Raw genomic sequence first — 8,877 nt, 5'->3', positions numbered from 1 at the left:
TTATATAAGGTACTTCAAGAAGTTTATAAAAAGATTTGTATTATCTTTTAATACTATTTTTCCTTGAACTTTTTTTTTTTTTTTCCTTTTTGTCTTTTTTCGTGTCTGGCAACGGATCGCAACCCTCAGTGTCGCGCCCGTACCGGACCGGGACCGGCAACGGGATCGCAACCCTCGGTTTTGCGCCCACACCTTGCTCAGCCAGTGAGCGGGAACCGGTCTGTATGTGGGATCCGAACCCTCGGCGGGAGCGCCACCGCGCTCTCAAGCGGCACAGTGTAGCAGTGCGCCACCAGGCCGGCCCTTCCTTGAACTTTTTGAAGTAACCTTGTATTTGGTGTCTATGACCTTTACATGGTGTAAGTAACTTTTTTTATGATACAGATTGCATGATACACTTTTGAGGTTTCTTTTATGCTCATATAAATGTATCTTGAAAAGTAAGCTGATCCATTCTTTATAAATTAAGCTGTATTTTTCATCTTTTTATAATTCAGACATATTTTATGTTAATTTTTGACTTATTCCATTAAAAGTGGCTTCTTAAGAAGCTCTCTTTAAGGTGATTTTGATTTTTTTTCTGTTAAAAGTATAAACTGTTTCCATAAGTAATTCAAATAATGCTTCCTAAATTTGTATAGCTTTCAACTTCATGTATGATATTCAATTTTCTGAATGAGGGTCCAAGATTTATCTTCTGATGAGACTTCACAGTGAGCCAACTATCTGTCAGACTTAGATTTAACTAATGGTAATGGTAATTATGATTTTATACACACAAAATGTTCTTATTTTCCATCATGACATAATGTTCTCACTTATTTGGATATAAACTCCCTCTAGTTCTTCTATACTTCCTTTGCCTTGTGCCTTTTCAGAAGCTTGGCATGTGTTCTATGTAATGAGTCTCTTGAAGACACCTGGATATTCTGATGCTCCAAAAGGCGATAGGCCATTAGCTTCAAGGTATTGGCTCATACTGAAAACATACCACCCAACAGCCTCCACAGTTTGTGCTTTCCGGTTTCTTTTTGGCATGGAATTCAAGGCGTTCAGTTTGTGTTAGAAATTTTTGAATATTTAAAATGTGTCGGAGGTTGAATCATATTTTCCTTGATTGCAAGGTAACTTAAATATCAATTGAAAGCTTAATCTTTTATTCATTCATTCAAGATTATTAAATCTTTTCTGACTATCTGTTCTAGACCATTTCCTATGCTAGCAGTTGAGGATGGAAAAGTGAAATATAGAGTCTTTAACTCCAATTTATAATCTGGATGGAAGACACACAAGTAAACTAATTATTAAACTACAATGCTTTATGTGCTCCCTTATGGTAAAGAGTTACACAGAGTGTTGTGGCAGTGCCAGGGGCGTTGGACTCAGACCAGATTTCAGGAAAGAGATTCAAAAGGGAAAGGAGGCATTAAGGTTAATCTTGAAGGATGCGTAGGAGTTATTCTGTAGTGTAGTCAGGGAGTTATTGAATGTGTGGGGAATAGGAAGAACTGGTAATTCAGTTGGTGGCTTGAAAAAACACTGTGCATTACAGGAACTGCCATTTGTTTTTCTTTTGCACTGTGCATTTTTAAAATGAACTGTTTATTTCTATGAGATGCTTTTATTTTCAAACACTAAGCAAGCCTCTGTAAGATCAGAAAAGGAGATAGTTGATTCATTTTACTGAGAATGAAACATATTAGAACACTGACTATTCCTGGTTAATACTAGTAGCTAATTGTGCTTTGTTACTCATCAAAGAATGTCTTTTGATACTGGAAAAAATGCCTTTGGTGACTATAATTGTTGTTTTCTGTAAAATAAACATCCATAGATTAAGCAAAATTCAATAAACATTTATAACATTATAAGTCAATTATCCACAAATTGTTTGTTTTCTTAAATAGCTTTTAATACTTAGATGATCTTACTTTGGTTTCACAACAACAATGTAAGGTAGCTAATGTTATTTACAACAAAAAATCAGCACAGTAAAAAGAAGGTAAATGACTGACCAAAATTAAATAGTGAGACCTCTGGTTTCCGGTCTGGCATATAAGGAGTTTAAAAGCTGTCACTTGATCAAAACAAGTAAAATTTGAACAAACTGAAAAATTAACACTTCTTTTTAAATCTTTCATAGAAGGAAGGTCGCAGGGCAAACTGCTACCCCCCAAATTAGAGAGGCACACAGGCAGATACAAAGAATCACAACTTACTCGAACAGAAACTCATGAGCAGAAACTTCCATAAAAAGGAGCAGGAAAATCTCAACTGTAATAGACAAATTGCTGGAGGTTCAGTGTGGACAAGTCTTTGAGTTAAAAACTCCATTGGAACCCAGTCAATATCAATAATCACTTTGAGCATCAATGATCTAAATGTACCAATTGAAAGACAAAGATTGCAAGAGTGGATTAGAAAACAAGATCAACTATATGTTGCCTAAAAAATAAAATACCACTTTAAACATAAAAACATACAGATTAAGAGTAAATAAATGGAGAAATATAGTGCTAACACAAATCAAAAGAAAACGGAAGAACCTATGTTAATTTTAGACTGAGCAGACCTTGGATCAAGGAAAATTATCAGAGTAAAAGAAGATTAAGGGGGTCAATTCTCTAAAAGACCTAACATGTATTCACTTAGCAACAGAGTCTCAAACTATGTGAAGCAGAAACTGTGCTATGGTATGAATGTGTTCACCAAAATTTCACGTGTTAAAAACTTAACCCCCAGCACAACATTGTTGGGAAGTGGGATATATTAAGAGGTTATTGGGTCATGATGGTGGAGCCCTAATAAAGTTAGTTACTGCAAGAGTGGGTTGTTACAAAGCAAGTCCAGTCCCTGGTGCTTCTTTCTTTTGCACATGCTCACTTACCCTTCAACCCTTTCAGCATGTTATGATGCAGCAAGAAGGCCCTTGCCAGATGTTGGTGTTATGCTCTTGGACTTCCTAGCCTCCAGAAGTGAGAAATAAATTTCTTTTCTTTATATATTACCCAGTCTTTGCTATTCTGCTATAGCAACAGAGAAGGGACCAAGACACCCTGCAAACAGAAATATAATTTCACTATTATAGTTCAAGGATTTAACACTTCTGTATTAGAAATTGATAGATCCAGCAACAGAAAATCAGCAAGAGCATAGGTTAATTCAACAACACTGTCAGTCCACTAGATAGAATGAACATCTGTAGACTACTTCATCCAACATCAACATAATACATACTCTTCTCAGGCTCACATGGAACATTCACCAATATAAACCACATTCTGTTCCATACAACATGCCTTAACAAATTTAAAGGAATAGAAATTGTATGATATCTGCTCTCAGACCACAATGGAATATAAGTAAAAATCAATAACAGAAAGATAGCCGGAACATTCCCAAATACATGTAGATTAAACAACACATTTCTAAATAACTCATGAGGCAAAGAAGAAAAAACAAAAAGGATAAAAAAATGAAATTGAAAATACAGGTAATAAAAAATTGTGAATGTAGTGAAAGCGGTGCTTAGAGAGAAATTTATAGCATTGAATGCATATATATTAGAAAAGAAGAAAGATCTAAAATCAATAATCTAAGCTTTCACTTTAGAAAACTAGAAAGAGAAGAGCAAATTAAACCCAAAGTAAGCAGAAACATAGAAATAACAAAAATTAGAGCAGAAATCAATGGAATCAAAACAGGAAAGCAATAGAAAGAAAATAAATAAAGCCAAAAGGTGGTTGTTTGAAAATATTATTGATAATAATAAACCTCTAGCCAGGCTAACTAAGACAAAAAGAGATACAACACAAATTACTAATATGAAAAGTGAAAGAGAAGACATCACTACAGATCCCACAGACATGAAAAGGACAATAGAGGAATAATATGAACAATTTTATGCCCACAAATTTGGTAACCTGAATGAAATAGGCTAATTCTTTGAAAAACACAGTCTGCTAAAACACACACAGGAAAAAATAGGCAATCTGAATAAGCTTATATCTATTAAAGAAATTTAATCAATAATTAATCATCCTAAACATAAATCACCAGGACCAGAATTTACCAGGATTCACTGGTAAATTCTACAAAACATTAAGAAAGATATTATACCAATTCTCTATAATCTGTTCCAGATGTAGAAGCTGAGGACTTAAGGAACTTAACTCATTCTATGAAGCCAACACAGCCCTAATACCAAAATCAGATAAAAACATTGCACAAAAAGGAAACTGCAGACCACAAACATAGATGCAAAAATCCCAAACTATTAGTAAATTGAATCCAATAGTGCATAGGAACTTAACTCATTCTATGAAGCCAACACAGCCCTAATACCAAAATCAGATAAAAATATTGCACAAAAAGGAAACTACAGACCACAAACATAGATGCAAAAATCCCAAACTATTAGTAAATTGAATCCAATAGTGCATAAAAGGAATTATGCACCACAACCAAATGGGATTTGTCTTAGGTAGACAAAGCTGGTTCAACATTTGAAAATCATTAAAATTCAACTTCATTAAAATTAATGTAATTCATCAGATCAACAGGCTAAAGAGAAATAGCATAATCATATTAATGGAAGCAGAAAAAGCATCTGACAAAATTTAACTATCATTCATGATAAAAACTTTCAGCAAGTTTGGATTAGTGAAGAACATCTACAAAGAAATTACTGCTAATGTCATACTTAATGGTGAGCCTCCTTTTGCTAAGATCAAGAGCAAGACAAGGATGTCCTCTCTCATCACTTCTTTGCAACATCATGCTGGAAGTCCTAACTAATGCAATAAGACAAGAAAAGGAAATAAATGATATTTAGATTGGGAAGAAAGAAATAAAGCTGTCTTTATTTGTTGACATGATTGTCTATGTAGACAAAATAAATTCCTGGAACTAAAAAATAATTACAGCGAGGTTGTGGAATATAACATGAACATAAAAAAGTCAATCCGTTTTCTATATAACAACAATTAAACAAGAGGAATTTCAAAAAAATGCAATAAACACCCCAAAATGAAATACTTAGGTATAAATCCAATAAAATTTGTATAATATCAACAAGAGGAAAACTACAAAACACTGATAAATCAAAGAACTAAATAGATGTTCACAGACAGAAAGAATTTTTATTGTCAAGATGTCAGTTCTTCCCAACTTGATCTATAGATTCAATGCCACCCAATCAAAATCCCAGCCAGTTATTTTGTGGATATCGACAAACCATTATAAAGTTTATGTGGAGATGCAAAAGACCCAGAATAACCAGAACAATATTAAAGAAGATGAACAAAGTCAGAGGACTCACACCACCTGACTTCAAGACTTACTATAAAGCTACAGTAATTTACAGTGTGGTATTGCCAAAACAGTATAGAAATAGATCAGTAGCACAGAATAGAAAGCCCCAAAATAGGCCCACATAAGCATAGTCAACTGATTTTGACAAAGGAACAAAGGCAATACAATGACAGAAAGATAGAAAGTTTTTTTGACAAAGGTGCTGGAACAACTGGATGTCCAAATGCAAATATTGAATCTAGACACATATCTTATACTGCTCACACACATTAACTCAAAATGGATCATAGAACTAAATGTAAAAAAACAAAACTATAAAACTACTAGTCAATAACATATTAGAATATCTAGATGTTTTTGGCATGGCGATTTCTTTTTAGACACAATGCCAAAGGCACAATTCATGAAATAAATGACTGCTAAGTTGAACTTCATTAAAATTATCTTCTCCTCTGTGAAAAATAATCAAGAGAATGAGAGGACAAACTGCAGACTGGGAGAAAATATTGCAAAAGACATATTTAGCCAAGAGAATACTTCTTAACTCATTCTTTGAGGTCAATTAAATGCATTCAAATGAATCTGAAATACAGATAAAGGGCTGTTATCTAAAATATACAAAGAACACATAAACTCAGCAATCTGATTAAAAAATGGACAAAAGACTTGAGCAGGTACCTCACCAAAGAACATATACGGATGGCAAACACGCATATGAAAAGATAGTTTGCATCACATTTCCATAATAAGATACCACTACATACCTTTTAGAATGTCCAAAATCCAGAACACTGACAACACCAAATGCTGGCAAGGATATGGTACAATAGGAATTCCCATTCATTGGTGGTAATAACGCAAAGTGGTAAAGCCACTTTCAAAGACAGTTCGGGAGTTTCTTACAAATCTAAACACCCTTTTACTATATAATCCAGCAATCACATCCCTTGATATTTACCCACATGATCTGAAAAAATATGTCCACACAAAAGCCTGCATGTGGGCATTTATAACAGCTTTACTCATGATTGTTGAAATGTGGAAGCAATCAAGATGTCCTTCAGCAGGTGAGTGGATGAATAAACTGTGGTACATCCAAACAATGAAATATTATTCAACAATTTAAAAAAATGAGCTATCAAGCCATGAAAAGGCATGGAGTCAAGATGTCCTTCAGCAGGTGAGTGGATGAATAAACTGTGGTACATCCATACAATGAAATATTATTCAACAATTTAAAAAAATGAGCTATCAAGCCATGAAAAGGCATGGAGAAGACTTAAATGCATATTACAATATGAAAAGGCTATGTACTCTATGATTACAACTATCTGATATTCTGGAAAAGGCAAAACTATGGAGATAGTAGAAACATGAGTGGTTGTCAGAGGGTGGGAGAGGGAGAGATGCAAAGGCGAAGCACAGGGAATTTGTAGGGAAGTCGAGTGATAATGATGTGTCAATGTAGGTTTATTAATTGTAGCACATGTGCCACTCTGGTGTGGGATGTTGATAGTAAGGGAGGCTGCACATGTGTGGGCAAAGAGGATATGTGGGAAATGTCTGCGCTTTCTGCTCAACTTTGCTGTAAACCTAAAATCCCTTTAAAAGGTAAAGTCTATTTAATATGAAGAAAATCAAGTGATAAGTTTGGATATCAAATTCAGGTTTCCAGGCACCAAATTAGGTCTTCTTTCACCATTATGTCCAAATTTTACATTTGGAAATACTTAATTTATAATGTTAAAAACTAACCAAACTGGGCCAGCCCGGTGGCACACTGGAGAGTACGCCGCTTGGGAGCATGGTGGCGCTCCCGCCGAGGGTTTGGATCCCATGTGGAGACCAGTTCCCGCTCACTGGCTGAGCGTGGTGCAGGCACAACACTGAGGGTTGCGATCCTGTTGCCAGTCCCCGGTGCGGGCGCGACACCGAGGGTTGCGATCCCGTTGCCAGTCCCCGATGCGGGTGCGACACCGAGGGTTGCAATCCCGTTACCGGTCAGTAAAAAAAAAGACAAAAAGGAAAAAAATAAAAAATAAAAAAATAAAGCGGGGAATGTCTTTACAAACATGTCAGATACCAGTACTGGCTTAAACTCAGAACTGGACTCATTATTTGTACTGAGCTTGAAATTCTAACTAATCTAAACCTCAAAGAAGGTGACATATCAGTCACTGAATCTGACATGATACAAACATAAAACAATGCTAATTTCATGGATACATCCTCCAAATCAGAGAGTCCAAAATAAAATTCATGGGCAAAAGTGAGTGTTAACCAGATATTATTTTCCTCCTCCAAAACAAAAATTGTTGGGTGTATTGTGAAGAAATATGCAAACTATCCAAGTATGGAGGTTTAAGAAAATGTATTAAGGAGGGAAAAAGTCTCTCCTCTTACCAATAAGATGTCAAGGAACTATGAAACTTGTGAGTAGAAGAATAAGAGGAAAACTGGGCTTGTTGAAGTAAGTCCCTTAGAACGAAAATACGACAGATAAATAAGAGGTACTGTTCAGAGCACCAATCATAAGGAAGATTTCTAGGTGTCTTAGAAGATCATAGAAAAAAAATAATAGTGATAGGGACGAGGTGGTTGTATCAGTTATGTGTCACTGCATGTACTCTTAAAATTTAATGGAGTAAAACAATCACCATTTTATTTCTAATGATTGTGTTGGTATGCTGGGAGTTTTTTCAGGTGGCCTCTCCTAGGATCACTTAGGGATCTGTATTCTGTTTGTGAGTCAACTGGGGGCTAGGACTAGCTGTTTCTTTGCCATTCTTCCAAACGTTTTATTTCTAATATGGATACAATTTAATACCGTTTTTTAGTGTTTCAGAGTCACTGAGGAAGCAATAATGACTAGGACACGTCTTCCTTTAAGAAGCTCCCAATTTTAAAGGCGGTGCATCTCTACTTCCAGACTTTACTAACAACCTGTGATGATTTTCTAGCCCCTGTTCATTGCTCAGTCTCCAAGCCAATGCCAAATGGTTAGAACAACTGATCACATGTCCAAGCCCAGAGTCAATGTGGGAAGCAAGTAGGCAAGAGCATGCGAACTGGGAGGTGTGATTTATCACGGGGCTCGAGTGTAACAATCCACTACACTACCTGCTCAATAGATACCTTTTCTCTTAAGTACTATGGAGTAGGACTCTTGAAAGAAGATTCTAGGAAAAGAGCATCTTCACAGGTAAGACAGCTTTGAGGAATTATAAGGATTGGATGATAAAAATCACCATTTTATTTCTAATGATTGTGTTGGTATGCTGGGAGTTTTTTCAGGTGGCCTCTCCTAGGTTCACTTAGGGATCTGTATTCTGTTAGTGAGTCAACTGGGGGCTAGGACTAGCTGTTTCTTTGCCATTCTTCCAAACTTTTTTTTTCTAATATGGATATAATTTAATATCGTTTTTTAGTGTTTCAGAGTCACTGAGGAAGCAATAATGACTAGGATACATGTCTTCCTTTAAGAAGCTCCCAATTTTAAAGGTGGTGCATCTCTACTTCCAGACTTTACTAACAACCTGTGATGATTTTCTAGCCCCTGTTCAT

The sequence above is a fragment of the Galeopterus variegatus genome, unplaced genomic scaffold (assembly GCF_000696425.1).
Source record: "Galeopterus variegatus unplaced genomic scaffold, G_variegatus-3.0.2 Scaffold4866, whole genome shotgun sequence".
In the NCBI taxonomy this organism is placed as follows: Eukaryota; Metazoa; Chordata; class Mammalia; order Dermoptera; family Cynocephalidae; genus Galeopterus; species Galeopterus variegatus.
Note: the sequence above shows the minus strand (reverse complement) of the source record.